The sequence below is a fragment of the Oryctolagus cuniculus genome, chromosome 8, assembly GCF_051225735.1.
Source record: "Oryctolagus cuniculus isolate XC-2025 breed Fujian yellow rabbit chromosome 8, ASM5122573v1, whole genome shotgun sequence".
NCBI classification, from domain to species: domain Eukaryota; kingdom Metazoa; phylum Chordata; class Mammalia; order Lagomorpha; family Leporidae; genus Oryctolagus; species Oryctolagus cuniculus.
The window spans coordinates 43,046,931-43,065,358 of NC_142874.1; positions in this window are offsets into that span (position 1 = coordinate 43,046,931).

Consider the following 18,428-nt stretch of genomic DNA (forward strand, 5'->3'; position numbering starts at 1 on the left):
AGAGAGAGAGTGTGTGAGAGAGAGAGAGAGAAAGGGAGGAAAGAAGGGAGGGAGGGGGAGGAAGGGAGGGAGGAAGGAAGGGAGGGGTGACACTATGGCATAGTAGGTTAAGCCTCTGCTTGCAGCACCAGCAGTCCCCACTGCTCCACTTCTGATCCAGCTCTCTGCCGTGACCTGGGAAAGCAGTGGAAGATGGCCCAAGTCCTTGGGCCCCTGCACCCATGTGGGAGACCTGGAGGAAACTCATGGATCCTGGCTTCGGATCAGCTCAGCTCCGGTTGTTGCAGTCTTTTGGGGAGTAAACCATAGGATGGAAGACCTCTCTCTCTGTCTCTCCCTCTCTCTGTAACTACCTCTCAAATGAATAAATAAAATCTTAAAGAAAAAAAAAAAAGAGAAAGAAAGAAATCAAGTTGCTTCATGAGGTATGACAGCTGCCCAAATCACAGTTCTGAGTCCCTTTGGTGGGCTGCGAGCGGCCACGCAGCTTACCGAGCAGTTTGGTGATGCAGAAGCTTGCTTTAGGAAAACCATCTGGCCTCAGGCTGGATGGTCAGGAGATGGTCTGGAGGCACAAGATCTCTCCTACCAGCCTGCGTTTCTTGAGGCCTTAAAGTAAAGTGGTCATGGTAGGGATGGAAAGAAACTTATGGAAACCGGTGTGTGCCCTTTTGTCTTCATTTATGCACACCGCGCCCAGAGTCAGATTTCCACTGCAGGTCCTCCCGACCCCCTGCCTCCTTTCCCTTCCTCTCAGTGCTCCTTGTCTCCTTCCCCTTCCTCTCCCCACAGTCTTCCTTCTTCTACCCTCTCCTGTGTGCCACCCGACCCCTCCCTCTCCACGCCTCCCTCCTCCCCTTCCACTTCACTCCCTCTCTCCTTCCTAGAGCTCCCGTTTCCACCCCATAACTGCTGCCAGCTCAGCAGAGGCTAGGGTGGCTGTGGGTGGGGGCAGGTCAGGGCAGGCCCCTCCTATTCCTGGTCCTGATCCAGTTCTCCTGTCCACTGTAAATAAATTTAAAAATAAATTAATTAAATAAATAAAATAAATAAAAATAGATTTCCACTGCAGGCAGAACTAGCAGACCAAAAGATGTACAACACTGTTCTAGCTGCAGGCTGGAGCTTCCCCGAGGAAGATGTCAGACAAGAAAAATTGGGAAGCCTGAAATTATTTTTTATTGTTGTTAAGCAAGAAATATACAAGGTTGATTTTTAGTGTGGTCTAAGATAAGCAGCAGCAGGCATTCTGGATTTTTTTTTAAGATTTATTTATTTATTTATTTATTGAAACTCACAGTTATACACAGAGAGGAGAGGCAGAGAGAGAGAGGTCTTCCATCCAATGGTTCACTCCCCAATTGGCAGCAACGGCTGGAGCTGCACCGATCCAAAGCCAGGAGCCAGGAGCTTCTTCTGGGTCTCCCATGTGAATGTAGGGACCCAAGGACTTGGGCCATCTTCCACTGCTTTCCCAGGTCATAACAGAGAGCTGGATCAGAAATGGAGCAGCTGGGTCCCAAACTGGCACCCATATGGGATGCTGACGCTTCAGGCCAGGGCGTTAACCCACTGTGCCACAGCGCCAGCCCCTCTGGCTCATTTTCTAAGTGAGTTACAAGTACAATATTTTCTGATAAGCTTACAGTCATTGTTACAACCCTGTGAAGTAAAACTCTCCATGTTATGCTTGAGTAAACGGGTACAGAGAGATTCAGCAGCTTTCTCTTAAGGGTAAGGTGAGAGGCTGACATTGTGGTGCAGTGAGCGAAGCTGCTGCCTGTAACGCCGGCATCCCACAAGAGTGCAGCTTCAAGTCCCAGCTACTCCACTTCCCGTCCAGTTTCCAGATGAGGTGGCTGGGAAGGCAGCAGAGGATGGTCTATTTACTTGGGCTCCTGCCGCCCTTGTGGGAGACCCGAGTGGAGTCCAGGTTCCTAGTTTCAGCCTGGCCCAGCCCTAGCCATCGCAGTCATTTAGGGAGTGAACTAGCGGATGGAAGATCTCTCTTGTGCTTGCTCACTTGCTCACTCACTCTGCTTTTCAGATAAATAAATGCATAGTTTAAAAAAAAAAAAAACTGCAAGGGGAGTTGGACTTCCCACCTGACTCCAAAGCCTACTGTTGAGAAGTGTGGTGTTTTCGCTGTTCTAGTGGTGGCTCTAATCTGTATGAGTTTATCATGGTCTTCTTGCAGAATGGCCAGTACAAACGTACTAGTTTTCTGGGAGTTTGAACATGTGTATTTTAATCCATCCCTTGGCGACCCAGAAAGAGTGTCTTTTTATATATCTCATCTAGAATGCTAAGCTTGTAGCTTCATAGTCTGAGAACCGTAAGTCCAGACAGCAAGGTCACACTTCAAAGCTGGGTGTTAGGGCTTCCACCACAGATTTGGACCCTCACCGTGTTAACTATCAGAGAAGAGGCAGGGACCTAAGAGGAGACTGGAGGCCCGGGAGTAGGGACTCACGATGGTTGGCTGGGAGTTGCTGTGATTCTCGTGTCAGGGTTCTCCTGGAAGGAGAGGAAACCATGACTCTGCAGCTCAGAGGCAGGCAGGCCTTGGCACCTACTGATAAAAATAAAAGGAGACCGTTTGCCAAATGAAAGTTAGAGGGAATGCAAAGTCAAAGGTGAGGACTTAAGTCCAGGAGTGATCTGTCCAAGTGATCTGCATGGCTGCTCCTAAGGGTCTCCATGGGTCCAAAGACAGGTTTTTCAAGCCTTTTACAAAAGTGAGACATGTAGAAAGCTGGTTATGCATCAAAGTAGCATGTCAATGTGTACCTAGTTATTCTTTATACAGGACATCTGGTTATAGTTCCAACGAAAAGTATGCTTAGAATAGAAAAACAGCCAGCCCTCTGATGCTATCAGTGTACAGGAAGAGGTGCACATTGGGCTGCTAACCAATCTCCTGAAGGCTGTGCTGAGCAACCCCAAGCTTGTGCCTCCATCCTGAGTATCATCTTTAAATTTTAAGTGGGTTTCTTTGGGCATGGGGTGAGAGGTTGATAAAGTCATGCGGACACATGAAAACCCCATGTTGTAGCCTCTCCCCAGCCCAGAACTCCAAGGTTCCAGCTGACTGTTGGCCTCTGTAGCTTTCCTACCAGGCCAAACCACCTGGAGACAGCCTTAGGTTCCTTCACCACACTGGACATGAATTAGCCTTGTCTTAATGAAAGATGATCTTGGTTCCTCTTACCCTTGCTATTCATTTCCCTCTTGTCATCCCTCAACCTTTGGCAAAATCATAGTTAAAAGTTTTAGCCTGGCTTAACTATGCCAACAGAGGGTTAAGAAAAGAGCTCTGTCCACCCTGGACCAAAGCTAAAAACAGGAAATAGGTTCTCCTGGAGCCTCCTGGATGCAGCATCTCTTGTGAGCAATTCCCAAGATAAGGTGAAACTCAGGACACCAGTGCTGGGGGTTTTGTAGCCCAGCCACTTGTCACATGGTCCCTGACTCTGTGCCTCCCTCCATCTACTTTTTGCTATGAGGGACAGGGATAGGATTGGCCTTAAAGGAGCCAGGGGGTCCTTATCCATTCATCTTAGAACAATGATTTTCAAACCACAGGCCATTTTTTAAAGATTTTACTTATTTGAGAGGTAAGTTACAGAGAAATGTCTTCATCTGCTGGTTCACTCTCAAATGGCCACAACAGCCAAAGCTGGGCAGATCCGAAGCCAGGATCCAGAAGTTTCTCCTGGGTCTCCCACGCCGGTGCAGGGCCCAAGCACTTGGGCCATCTTCTGCTGCTTTCCCAGGCCATAGCAGGGAGCTAACTTGGAAGAGGAGCAGCTGGAACTGGAACCATCACCCATATGGGATGGTGGCACCACAGTCGGAGGTTTAGCACACTACACCACAGCGCCAGCCCTGGAAGTTTAATTGATTTTGCAAACTTCTGTTTCAGTTTTTAAAAACACAACTCTGTGTGTATGTGTATATTGGGTCACTACATAAAATGTGTTTCTTATTGTAGGTTATGATCAGAAAAGTTTAGATACCACTGCTGCAAGTATTATGAAATGAAATCAATTAGTGAAAGTTAGATTTATCAAGGAAAAATATCAGACCCTTTTATTATTTTTCTTTCATTGTAGCGTTTGCACAGAGAGTTTGCCCCTTAACACATATAAAAAGTAGCCATCTTTGGCCCGCGCCACGTCTCAGTAGGCTAATCCTCCATCTGCAGTTCCAGCACACCAGGTTCTAGTCCTGGTCAGGGCACTGGATTCTGTCCCAGTTGCCCCTCTTCCAGTGCAGCTCTTTGCTGTGGCCCGGGAAGGCAGTGGAGGATGGCCCAAGTGCTTGGGCCCTGCACCCACATGGGAGACCAGGAAAAGCACCTGGCTCCTGGCTTTGGATCAGCGCGGTGCCGGCCGCAGTGGGCATTTGGGGGGTGAACCAACGGCAAAGGAAGACCTTTCTCTCTGTCTCTCTCTCTCTCACTGCCCACTCTGCCTGTCAAAAAAAAAAAAAAAAGAAAAGAAAAGAAAAGAAAAAGTAGCCATCTTTGAAAATTACTTTGGGGGGCTACTGCTGTGGTGTAGCAGGTTAAAGTCTCTGCCTGCAGTGTCGGCATCCCATATGGGCACCGGTTCAAGTCCCGGCTGCTCCTCTTCCAATCAGCTCTCTGCTATGGCCTGGGGCAACAATAGAAGATGTCCTAAGTCCTTGGGCCCCTGCACCTGTGTGGGAGACCCAGAAGAAGCTCCTGGCTCCTGGTTTCAGATCGGCGTAGCTCCGGCCATTGTGGCCAACTGGGGAGTAAACCATTGGGTGGAAGACCTCTCTCTCTCTCTCTCTCTCTCTCTCTGTAACTGTGACTTTCAAATAAATAAATACATCTTTAAAAATTATTTTGGGTGCTTTCATTCAGGAATTTTGCACTATTTAATAATTCACAACTCTGTCAATACTTTTCACTTAGCCTACCAAGAGTGAAAACACAAATCTGCTGGTGAGTTAGAGTTTCCAGTAGTGATATTTAGTAAGACTTGAATTCCTTTGCTCTCTTTATTTCTTTCAAGAGTGGAAGATTAGGGGGCTGACATTGTGGTGCAGTGGGTTAAGCTGTCCCTTGTGGGTCCGGCATCCCATGTCAGAGTGCTGGTTGGAGTTCTAGCTGGTCTGCTTGCAACCCAGCAATTTGCTAATGTACCTGAGAAGCCAGTGGGGGATAGGCCAAGGACTTGGGTCTCTGCCCCAAGGTGGGAGACCCAGATGGAGTTCCTGGCCATGGCCTGGCCCAGCCTTGCCACTGCCATCATTTGGAGAGTGAACCAGCAGATGGAAGATCTTTTTCTATCTCTTTCTCTCTGTGTCTCCACCCCACCCCCCATAACTCTGCCTTTCAAACAAACAAAGCTTAACAGAAAGAAGGAAGGAAGGAAGAAAGAAAAAGGTAGAAGGTTGAGACAGGTGTTGTGATGCAGTGGATTAAGCTGCTGCTTGGGAGGCCTGCATCTCGAATGAGAGTGCCTGGGATCTAGTCCCAGCATGGCTCCTAATTCCAGCTTCTTGCTAATGTGCACCTTTGGGGCAGCAGGTAATGGCCCTACTACTTGAGTCCCTGCCACCAATGTGGGAGATTTGGATTGAGCTCCTGGCTCCAGGCTTCGGCTTGGTCCAGCCCTGGCTGTTGAAGGAATTTGAGGAGTAAATCAGTGTGTGGAAGATACTTCTCTGTCTCTACCTGTCTCTCTGTCACCCTGCCTTTCAAATAAATAAACTTAAAAGAAAAATAGAGTAAAACGCTCAGGCCTTCCCATATTGCCTCTGTGGCACAATGCAGGCAGGAATGCCCACAGCCAGCAACACTGATGTCACCTGAAAGAGGCCAGCTGTATAACTATTTACCACTTCTTTAAAAAATATATTTGTTTAATTGGAGAGATGGAAGCAGTTCCACTTTGGTGGTTCACCACCTTAGTGCACACATCATCTGGGCCTGGCATAAGCTGAAGCCAGGAATGGGGATGTAGTCCAGTTCTCCAACATGGCTGGCAGGAACCAGTTATTTAAGCCATCACCTGTTGCCTCTCAGGGTCTGCAGTGATGGGAAACGAGTCAGGAGTCAGAGCCAGGAACTGAGCTGAAGCTCTCTGATGCGGGATGCAGGTGTCCTAATTACTCCCTAAAAACCTACTCTCTCACTTGTAATCTTTACTATAAGTGCCAGTGTGGTTGTATAATTTACCAAATAAATAAATAACCTTTATTTATTTATTTATTTGAAAGGCAGTTACAGAGAGAGAGAGAGAAAGAGAGAGAGATCTTCTGTCCACTGGTTCTCTACCCAAATGGCCACAATGGCAGGGGCTGGGCCAAAGCCTGGAACCTGGAACTCCACCTGGGTCTCCCACATGGGCAGCAGGGGCCCAAGCACTTGGGCCATCTTGCACTGTCTCCCAGGTGCACTGACAGGGAGCTGTATTGGAAACAGAGCTGCTGGGACTCAAACTTGTGCTTCAAAATAGGATATCTGTGTCGCAGGTGGTGGCTTAACCCACTGCACCACAATCCTGGCACCAAACTACCAGTCTTCTGGGATTCAGACAGGTCACAATGCCCTCTTTTATACTCCCTGGTTGGTTCAAGTACCAGTATTTTATATCATTAATTCTAAACCTTCAACATACTGAATAGCATGCAACTAAACTATTTTATATGTATATGCCATAGTTAATGTTAATTCAGTCATCTCCCAGACAGCTGTCATCACTTTATAAGTTTGTTTTATAAGCCAACTACTCAGATATCCATTTCCTTCTAGATTATCATGGAAAGACAGTAGCACTTCAGTTATAGCTTCAAGGTTCGAAAAAATAGTTTTTATGAAAACAGATGAGCAAAAGATATTAAGTGATATCTTTTTAGAGTTAATAATAAGTTAATTGCTTCTTGGCCTTTTAGCTAAGATTAAGTGTAATAATAAGTTAAGTTACTAAGTAATAGATAATTTAAGAGAAAACTAAGGAAATCCCAACAAAAAATTAGATCTTACTAAGTATAAATAGTTGACACCCTGACAATTATTCCATCCAAATGAGCAGTCTAAATCAATCATTGGGTTTTTTTTATCCCTTTATCATTTTTTTAAAAAGATATATTTATCTATTTGAAAGGAAGAGTTACAGAGAGGCAGAGGCAGAGAGTGTGAGAGAAGTCTTTCATCCGCTGGTTCACTCCCTAAATGGCCACAATGGCTGGAGCTGCACTAATCTGAAGCCAGGAACCAGGAGCCACGAGCTCCCTTCCAGCCTCCCACGTGGGTGCAGGGGCCCAAGCACTTGGGCTGTATTCTATTGCTTTTCCAGACCATAGCAGAGAGCTGGATCGGAAGTGGAGCAGCCATATCTCAAACCAGTGTCCATATGGGATGTTGGCACTGCAGGCAGCGGCTTTACCTGCTACACCACAGCACCGGCCCCCAACCTTTGCCAGTTATTGATTCCAGAGTAGGCATGTGAACAATTGTGTGGGTTTCTTCAGTTTGTGGAAAACGGAATGAAAAGATAAGGCTCTCTGAATGCAAAAACATTTAGAGTCCACGCATCTTTTTTTTTTTTTTTTGTAATACACATTTTCCATTCATTTTTTTGAAGACCTTTCATATGCATGGATTTCAAAGTATTTAAAATCTGTTATTCATTTATATATGCTTATTTGAAAGGTGGAAGGAGGGAGAGACAGAGAGAGAGAGAGAGAGAGAGAGAGAGAGGAGAGAGAGATCAGCACTCCTTAAATGCCCACAGGAGCCAGGACTGGGCCAGGCCAAAGCCAGGAGCCAGGAACTCCATCCAGCTCTCCCATGTGGGCCCAAGTAGTTGCTCCATCAGCTGCTGCCTCCAAGAATGCACACCAGCAGGAAGCTGGAATTGGGAACAGAGCCAAGACTTGATCCTAGGCACTCTTATAAGGGCTATGGGCATCCCAAGCTGATTTTTTTTTTTTTTTGAGATTTTATGCATTTATTTGAAAGGTAGGGTTACAGACAGAGAGAGGGAAAGACAGAGAGAAAGGTTTTCCATGTACTGGTTCACTCCCCAAATGGCCACAACAGCTGGAGCCAAACCAAAAATAGGAGCCAGGAACTTCTTCCAGGTCTCCCATGTGGGTACAGAGGCCCAAGCACTCGGGCCATCCTCCACTGCTTTCCCAGGGCATAGCAGATGCTGGATCAGAAGTGGAGCAGCAGCCAGGACACGTACCATTGCTCATATGGGATGCTGACACCACAGGCAGAGGCTTAGCCTACTATGCCACAGCGCCAGCCTCCCTAAGCTGAATCAATCTTTCTTTCTTTCTTTCTTTCTTTCTTTCTTTTTTTTTTTTTTTTAAGATTTTATTTATTCGTTTGAGAGGTAGAGTTACAGACAGAGAGAGGGAGGGACACAGAGAGAGGTCTTCCATCCACTGATTCACTCCCCAAATGGCTGCAATGGCCGGAACTGAGCTGATCCAAAGCCAGGAGCCAGGAACTTCCTCTGGGTCTCTCACGTGGGTACAGGGGCCCAAGCACTTGGGTCATCTTCCACTGCTTTCCCTGGCCATAAGCAGAGAGGTAGATCAGAAGAGGAGCATCCAGGACTTGAACTGACACCTATTTGGAATGCTGGCATTGCAGACAGAGGCTTAGTCTACTATGCCACAGCACCGGCCCCCCCAAGCTGATTGTTAACCACTGCATAAAATGCCTACTCCTTGAAATGATTTTGCACCCAAATAAACTTCTCATTTACTTCCACTTTCTACAACTTTTGAAATACCCTTGCACTTTCTCACTCCTAAGGGTGATCTTCCTCCAAATGTCAGCACCTATGGGTTATGGTGCCAAGAATTTCTGTGATTATCTTGCTACTGCCTGGATGACAGAATTAATAAGGGCTGGACGATTCTTTCTTGATGCTGTTATGCAGCTGCATCAATCAACCATGCCCTCCTGTGAACTTCCTTGTACTATGACATAATACATTTCCTTATTGTTTGGGTGTTATTCACAGTGTGAATGGTTTTTATTAATTATTTACAACCAAAATACTCTGACTGATCAGTTGCACATTAGTGCTACGTGGTAACACTGATTTTCTCCAGATGCTTATTAATGCTTTCTTCCACTTCTGTATTTTCCAATGTAGTTAGAAAACCCTTTGAAGAATACAGATGGCTCCAAAGTTTTAGAACTGTACCAGGAACTGAGAACTCAGTGTCCCATTAGGATTGCTTCACGTCAAGAGCTGCTAATATCTTCCTTTCAGCTACGTACTCCCTGCAGACTTAGGCCAGATTTGAGGATTCTTACTGTAAGTATGTAAGAATTCCCAAATGGTAAGGTATTGCTTTCTGCTGTTGCCTGATATGTATTATTATTTTTCTTTTCTTTTTGACAGGCAGAGTGGACAATGAGAGAGAGAGAGAGAGAGAGAGAGAGAAAGGTCTTCCTTTGCCGCTGGTTCACCCTCCAATGGCCGCCGCGGCTGGCGCACCGCGCTGATCCGATGGCAGGAGCCAAGTGCTTCTCCTGGTCTCCCATGGGGTGCAGGGCCCAAGCACTTGGGCCATCCTCCACTGCACTCCCGGGCCACAGCAGAGAGCTGGCCTGGAGGAGGGGCAACCGGGACAGAATCCGGCGCCCTGACCGGGACTAGAACCCGGTGTGCCGGCGCTGCAAGGTGGAGGATTAGCCTAGTGAGCCGCAGCGCCAGCCAGATATGTATTATTTAGCTCTGCATAAGCTCTGAACTGTTCAGCTGGAACTCTTGGGTAGGTTTCTGACCCTGCATTGCCCTTCTTCCTGCCTATGCTGCTGACCCAAGTGGAAGAGACCACTTCCACGCCGACTTCAGAGTGTCCTGTTGCTTCAGCCTCACCGCCCCACCGGAATTTCGGATGCAGTTCTTCCCTGACTTTCAGTATCTTATTTATTTAAAGCGTAAGATGTATTTACACAAAGGAAGCAACTAACCAAAAGCACACTGGAGAAGACATTTTGCAGGAGTTACCACAATAGTGGTCACAGTTTCTCATGCCTATTTCTTTCTTGGGGTAAGGATAATTTATAAGTGGTAACTTTGTATGCTGTGAGTGAACTGTTTTAAAAAAAGTTTCACATGGGGCTGACACTGTGGCGTAGCAGGTAAAGCCGCCGCCTGCGGTGCCAGCATCCCATATGGGCGCCGGTTCAAGTCCCAGCTGCTCCACTTCCAATCCAGCTCTCTGTTATGGCCTGGGAAAGCAGTAGAAGATGGCCCAAGTCCTTGGGCCCCTGCACCCATGTGGCAGACCTGTAACAAGCTCTTGGCTCCTGGCTTTAGATCAGTGCAGCTCTGGCCATTGTGGCCAACTGGGGAGTGAACCAGCAGATGGAAGACCTCTCTCTGTGCCTCTCCTTCCCTCTTTTTGCAAGTAAATAAATTTTCAAGTAAATAAATAAATATTAAAAAAAAAGCTTCACATGCAGGCCAGTGCTGTGGCATAGTGGGTATAGCTACCTCATGCAGCACCAGCATGCCATATGGGCACCAGTTCAAGGTTCATATCCTGGCTGCTCTACTTCCGATCCAGCTCCCTGCTAATGTGCCTGGGAAAGCAGTGGAAAATAGCCCAAGTGCTTGGATCCCTGCACCCACTTGGGAGACCCAGATGAAGCTCCTGGCTTGTGGCTTCAGCCTGTCTCAGCCCTGGACATTGCAGCCATTTGGGGAATGAACCAACAGATGGAAGATTCTCTCTCTCTCTCTCTTTCTGCCTCTGCCTCTCTGTAACTCTGTCTTTAAAAAAATTTCAGGTGCACATCAAATTTAATTTAAACTACAAACAATTCCAATGAGAGAGGACAAGTTAATCAGAAAAGTTTATTTCAACATCAGTTTTATTAATTAAAATATCACTGGAATCACTCAGTATATAAAGTTAAGAACTTCTTTTATATAGCCAGACCACTTAAAAATTTATTTACTTATTTGAGAGGTACAGTTACAGATATGGGGAGGTAGAGAGGTAGAGAGGTAGAGAGAGACAGAGAGAGAAAGAGAAGTCTTCCATCCACTGGTTCACTCCCCAAATGGCCGCAACAGCCGGAGCTGGTCCCATCTGAAGCCAGGAGCCAGGAGCTTTTTCTGGGTCTCCCACATGGGTGCAAGGGTGCAAGGGTCCAAGGACTTGGGCCATCTTGATACTGCTTTCCCATGCCATAGCAGAGAGCTGGATCAGAAGTAGGCCAGCCAGGTCTCAAACTGGTGCCCACATGAGATGCTGGTGCTGCAGGCAGAGGATTAACCTACTGTGCCACAGTGCTGGCTCACCAGACCATTAATACTAGTAATCAACTCTGGTTTCTTTTCAGTTCCACTTAGTCAGGCTTAGAGGTAAGTACAGACTTTTTTCTCTGGTTTGTGTTTTGTATAATAACCTCTCACAATTTGCTTTATAAATATTTACAAATATGAAAAGAAGTGAAAATATATTAGACTTTATTCTTTTTTTTTACAATTATTTATTTATTTGAAAGTCAGAGTTACAGAGAGAGGAAGAGAGAGAGAGAGAGAAAGAGATAGAGAGAAAGTCTTCCCTCTGCTGGTTCAGTCCCCAGATAGTTGCAATGGCCAGGGCTGGACCAGGTGGAAACCAGGAGCCAGGAGCTTCTTTAGGTTCTTCCACGTGGGTGCAGAGCCCCAAGCACTTGGGCCATCTTCCGCTGCTTTCCCAGGCTCACCAGTAGGGAAACTGGATTGGAAGTGGAGTAGCCAGGACTCGAACCAGAGTCCATATGGGATGCCAGTGCTGCAGGCAGCAGCTTAACTCACTGAGCCACAACGCTGGCCCCAGGCTTTATTCTTATGTATTAATTACATGAAATTTAATTTGCTATCCATCAAAATATTTTTCCTTTTTATTATTGTTAGTTTCTCTTATACTTCTTGTTATACACTGAATTACTTTCCATTGTGCTATAAATTTTATGAAACTTTATTATGTGTTAAGAAAACATTATCATTTATCCAGATTTCTGAAGATTTTTTAAAAAAATCAATTTATCATCAAAATTTTAGAAAATTTTGTGTTTCAAAGGACATTATCAATAAAATGAAAAGATAGCTCAAAGAATGTGAGAAAATAGCAAATCACATATCACATAAGCACCTTGCAATCAGAATATATAAAGAACTCTTAGACTGAATGACAAAAAAAAAATAGCCTAATTTAAAAATGTAGGCACATGAAGATATTTAGCATTACTGGTCATTAGAGAAATGCAAATCAAAACCATGATGAGATACCACTTCACATCCATTAGTATGGATGGTTATAAGAAAAAAAAGGTCAGTGTTGTGGCTTAACGGTTAAGTCTCCACCTGCAAATCTGGCATTCCTTCTGCATGCTGGTTGCAGTCCCAGCTGCTCCTCTTCTGATCCAGCTCCCTGCTGGTGCGCCTGGGAAAGCAGTGGAGGATGGCTCAAGTCCTTAGGCCCCTGCAGCCACGTGGGAAACCCAGATGAATCTCCTGTTTTCTGGCTTTGGCCTGGCCCAGAAGAGAGATATTTCAGGAGCTGTAGATTCCAATTTAATGTCCTGTTTATTGAACTTGCCACTATTCCTAAATAAATGAAGATGAGAAACCCATATAGATGATGGATCATAGAAGTGTGAATGAATCTGAAAAGATGCTCAGCCTCACTGAAAACTAAGGAGCTGCACATTAAAATAACAGGAGATCATGTTCCTCCTCTCAGAATGGCAGAGATGAAAAGGATTGGTAATACCCAGCGTGCAAGAGGGTGTTTGGACGTAAGTGTTCTTGCGTTATTGGTGATGGAGCATAAACATGTTGTGATCAGTGTGGATGGTAACTTGTGATGTTGACTATCATTTTACATGTGCACACATTCAGCAACTGCACTCCAAAGAATCTGTTTTAGAGAAATGTTTTCACTAGTATGTGAAAATATAAGTTCAAGAATAGTCACTGAGAGCTAGTTCACAGTTAATTTGGAAACGGCCCAATTATCCATTCGTGAAGCCACAGAATGTCACACAGCATTCCAAGGTTCTTCAGTAAGTGAAAAAAAGGAAACGACTTGAATCATATGTATTGAAGGAATAATACACTGGTGTTTCTGTAAAATAAACATTTATATGATCTTAAATAATCTGGATACATTGTAGGTGCTCATTAAATATTTAGGTTATGTTAGAGTTAATGAATGAACATTTAAAATCTAGAGATTAAAAAGATTATTTATTTTCACTTATTTGAGAGACAGAGTCAGAGAGAGATCTTCCATCCATTGATTCACTCCCCAAGTGCCTGTAGCAGCAAGGGCTATGCCAGACCAAAGCCAGGAGCCTGAAACTCCACCTGGATCTACCACATTGGTGGCAGGGACCCAAGTACTTGAGACATTACCAATGCCTCCTGGGAAGTGAATTCACAAGCAAATGGATTGGAAGTGAAGGTGGCACTTGAGCTCAGGATCCCTGATATGGTCGAACCGACTGTGCCACAATACCCACCCCAAATCTAGAGTTTTATGTAAAAATGACTGTTATCAGAGATTATTCTAGAAGTGATTGTCGCAGAACACCATTTCCTAAATTAAACATTTCTGAAATACTTGCTTGTACAGATTATGCATTTTATAATCTATAAAATAATATTTATTCCTTTTTAAAGATTAATGAAAATTTCTGAGTGTGGTAATGGATTAGGGCCTTGATAATTGCTCAATGTTGCCTATATATACATTCCCCATGATTCTCTATGATTTTATATTGAAACTATCAGGGAAGAGAGAGGGGGGCAGTAGGAAATTCATAGAATCAGAAACTCTGAAATCTGAAAAAATCCTGGTCCAATTACCTGTTAGGTAACTAGGACACAGAGGACTTGGTGACTAGTCTAGCATCTTACCATAAAGGCAGTGCTGTATCTAGAGCCCAGGTCTTTTTATTTTTTTTAAGATTTTATTTATTTATTTGAGAGGTAGAGTTACAGACAGTGAGAGGGAGAGACAGAGAGAGGTCTTCCATCTGCTGGTTCACTCCCCAGATGGCCACAACAACTGGAGTTGGGCCTATCAGAAGCCAGGAGCCAGGAGCTTGTTACAGGTCTCCTACGTGGGTGCAGGGGCCCAAGCGCTTGGGCCATCTTCTACTGCTTTCCCAGGCCATAGCAGAGAGCTGAATCAGAAGTAGAGCAGCAGTCCCTGCACCCACATGGGATGCGGGTGCCACAGGTGGAGGATTATCCTACTGCCCCACAGCACCAGCCCAGCCCAAGTCTTCTGACTTGTTCCTTCTGTTAAAGAGAAAGAAACAATGTTGAAGCCTCTTTTTCTGCCACTTACCAAAAACCAGTACTATTTTAATTTTAGTGGATTTTTGAGTCAGATCAGTGATTCCTAACTTGAAATGCACTTCTTTATTTACAGCACACTAATGCATTATGCCAAAATAGCCATTCAATACACGTTTATTTCATATTTTGAAAAAGCAATACAACATTATTTATTTATTAATTAAATCATTTATTTATTTGAAAGGCAGAGAGAGAGAGTCTGATCCCATCCACTGGTTAGCTGCAATATTTGAAGACATCATATTATTCATACTTAGGTTTTATATTCTCTTTTTTTCATAAAAGGAAACTGGAGTAGATAAGATTTATAGTACTAAATATGGGGACTGGGATTGTGGCACAGTAGGTAAAGCTGCCACTTGGGACGTTGGCATCCTATATGGGCACATGTTTGCATCCTGGCTGCTCAGCTTCTGATTCAGCTCCTTGCTGCTGGCCTGAGAAGGGCAGCAGAGTTGGTCTGAGTTCTTGGGCCCCTGCCACCCATGTGGAGGACCTGGAGGAAGCTCCTGGCCCCTGGTTTCAGTCTGGTCCAACTCTGGCTGTTGTGACTATCTGGAGAGTGAGCCAGTAAATGAAAGTCTCCCCCCAACACCCCCTGTTTCTCCCTCTCTCTGTAACTCTGACTTTCTAAATGAATAAATAAATAAAATGCTAAATATGAGGGCACTTCAAAAAGTTTATAGAAAAATTAAATTAAAAGATATTTGCTAGATTAAGACACCTGTATCCCATATACACACACACACATACATATATATATATATATATACATTTTTTATTTGACAGGCAGAGTTAGACAGTGGGAGAGAGAGACAGAGAGAAAAGTCTTCCTTCCGTTGGTTCTCCCTCCAAAATGGCCGCTATGGCCAGAGCTATGCCAATCTGAAGCCAGGAGCCAGATGCTTCTCCTGGTCTCCCATGCAGGTGCAGGGCCCAAGCACTTGGGCCATCCTCCACTGCCTTCCCAGGCCACAGCAGAAAGCTGGACTGGAAGAGGAGCAACTAGGACTAGAACCCGGCGCCCATATGGGATGCCGGCGCTGCAGGTGGAGGATTAACCAAGTGAGCCACGGCACTGTCCCCGTGTATCCCATATATTGAAGTGCCTGGATTCTGTACCTGCCTCTGGCTCCTGATTTCAGCTTCTTGCTAATGTAGATCCCGGTGGGCAGCAGTGATGACTTCCGCCACCCATGTCAGAGACTTGGATTGAGTTCCTAGTTCTGAACTTTAGCCTCAGCCCAGTCCCAGCCATTGGAAGCATTTGGGGAGTGAAACAGAAGATGGGAGGGCTTGCTCTCTCTCTCTCTCTCTCTCTAAATAAATAAATATATATATCAAATAATTAAAATAATTTTCTTAAAGGATGTTAATTTTGGAGGACTGGCATTGTGGCATAGCTGCAGCCTGTGATGCACCAGCATCCCATATGGGCTGCTCCACTTCTGATCCAGCTCCCTGCTAATGCCCCTGGGAAAGCAACAGAAGACAACTCAAGTCCTTGGGCCCCTGCACCCACCCACATGGGAGACTCAGAAGAAGCTCCTGGTTCCTGGTTTTGGCCTGGCTCAGCCCTGTCCACTTAGGGAATGAATCAACAGATGGAAGATCTTTCTCTGTCTCTCCCTCTCCCTCTCTCTTTGTAAATCTTTCAAATAAAGTAATTTTTTTAAAAAAAAGGATAATTTTGGTGCAAAAAATATTGAAATCCATGCATAGTTTTTTTAAAGTTATATGACCTGTTTATGAACTTTTTGAAAATTGTTTGTACATTTTTTTGTATTGTTTTTAAATTTTATTTATTTATTTAGCTAGTTAGTTATCTGTGAGGCAGGCAGAGAGAGATAGAGTGGGTGTGAGACAGAGACAAACACAGAGAAGCTCCCATCTTCTGGTTCACTCCCCAAATGCCCATAATAGTCGGGGTTGTGCCAAGGCTGAGCTGAGAGTCAGAAACTCAGTCCATGTCTTCTACCTGGGTTTCAGGAACACAAGTACTTGGACCATCTTCCTCTGCTTTCTCGATGCATCAACAGGGAACTGGATCACTAGCAGAGCAGCTGGGACTCTGATATAGGATAGGGACATTCCGAACAGTGGTCTAACCTACAGTGCCATGATGCCTGCCTAAGCATATACTTTTAGATTTAGATTATTTGTAGAACTTGGCTGGCGCCGCGGCTCAATAGGCTAATCCTCCGCCTTGCGGCGCCGGCACACCGGGTTCTAGTCCCGGTCAGGGTGCCGGATTCTGTCCCAGTTGCCCCTCTTCCAGGTCAGCTCTCTGCTGTGTCCCGGGAAGGCAGTGGAGGATGGCCCAAGTGCTTGGGCCCTGCACCCCATGGGAGACCAGGAGAAGCACCTGGCTCCTGCCTTCGGATCAGCGCGGTGTGCTGGCCGCAGCACGCCAGCCGTGGCGGCCATTGGAGGGTGAACCAACGGCCAAAAAGGAAGACCTTTCTCTCTGTCTCTCTCTCTCACTATCCACTCTGCCTGTCAAAAAAAAAAAAAAAAAAAAAAGATTATTTGTAGAACTAGAAAGGGACACTATAGTGAAGTGTACCTTATGAATAATAGTCTCATCTTATTTACATCATAATGAATAGGTTTAGGAATTACTAATATAGGACAGTGAGTAATCATTGTGGAAGTTCTATGTATAATTCTCTCTAAAGATAATTAAAACTCAGAAGATAGGCTAGAGATAATTCCTACAATTAGGTGTAAAATAGACAGTGCCAGCATGCGTCACTAGGCTTTCACACCCACATAAGTGGCAGGGACTTAAGTAGCTCAACAAGAGTAACAGTTGCAAATTGCAAGTAACAATGGTGTTAGAAGTGGATTTTAAAAGAAAAATTGTGAATGTTTTCTCACTTCCCAGACTTTAAGTTCCTTGATAGTTAGAAATAATTCTCTCGGCTGGCTTTAGCTCAGCGGCTCCTTCATCTACTGAATCAGAAATCATTCACTTTGAAATTCATTTGGCTCTCAGTGTCTGAAGGTTGTGCACCTGCAAATTCAACCAACCAACAATTAAAAATATTTGAAAAAAAAATTGCATCTGCACTGAACATGAACATGTAGAGTCCCTAAACAATACAGTGTGACTACTGTTGGCATAGCTAGATTTATATTTATTTATATTCAGCATTTATATTATTAGATATTACAGATAACCCGAAGGTGACTTACACTATAGTGGACAACTACTCTGCCAATTTAGAAGGGGACTTAGAGTGGAAATGTCATGGAATGAATTCTCCATGGATATTGAGGGCCAACTGTACTTTGACAAGTAATGAAGCATTTAGGAATGAGTTGCATGAATTCAGAGGCTCATATTCATGACACCAATGCGGCCTCCCTATCTCAATAATAGTAACTGTGTTCTTTCACTTACTGAGGCCTTGACTTTAGGGATAGCCTCAACCCCTCTCTTTCTTTCATGTTCCAACCTATAACCTACCTTCTAAATGTATATATGCAGAGTGTAATTGGTGTTCCACAGACACAGCAGGCATGCTCTCATCTGTGAACTGGCTGTCTCTTCTCCCATATGTCTGCATGTCTCCTACCCTTACTTCCTAACTCTGCTCAAAAACCACTTTCTCCCTTCTCTCTGTTTAAAGCTGAAACTTACAAAACACACACATTCTTTATCTACTGTATTTTCCTTCAAATTTCTTACATGCTATGTAATATACCTTTTTAAAAATCATCTGTGCCATTACTAGAAAATAAGGTCAGGGATCTTTGTTTTTATATACTTACATATCAAAAGCACCTACAACAGTGCTTCTATAGTAGTACTTAGTATGTTTTGCTTAGTGATTTATAAGTTCTAGCTTTTTATAGTAATATTTTTAAAAAATCTGTGCATAGTTTTTTCACCTTATAGTTTTTCCAGGATTTTTTTTAAAGATTCATTTTATTTATTTGAAAAGCAGAGTATTAGAGTGAGAGGGAGAAACAGAGAAAAACATCTATCCTCTGGTTCACTCCCCAAATGGCTGCCACAGCCAGGGCTGGACTAGGCTGAAGGCAGGA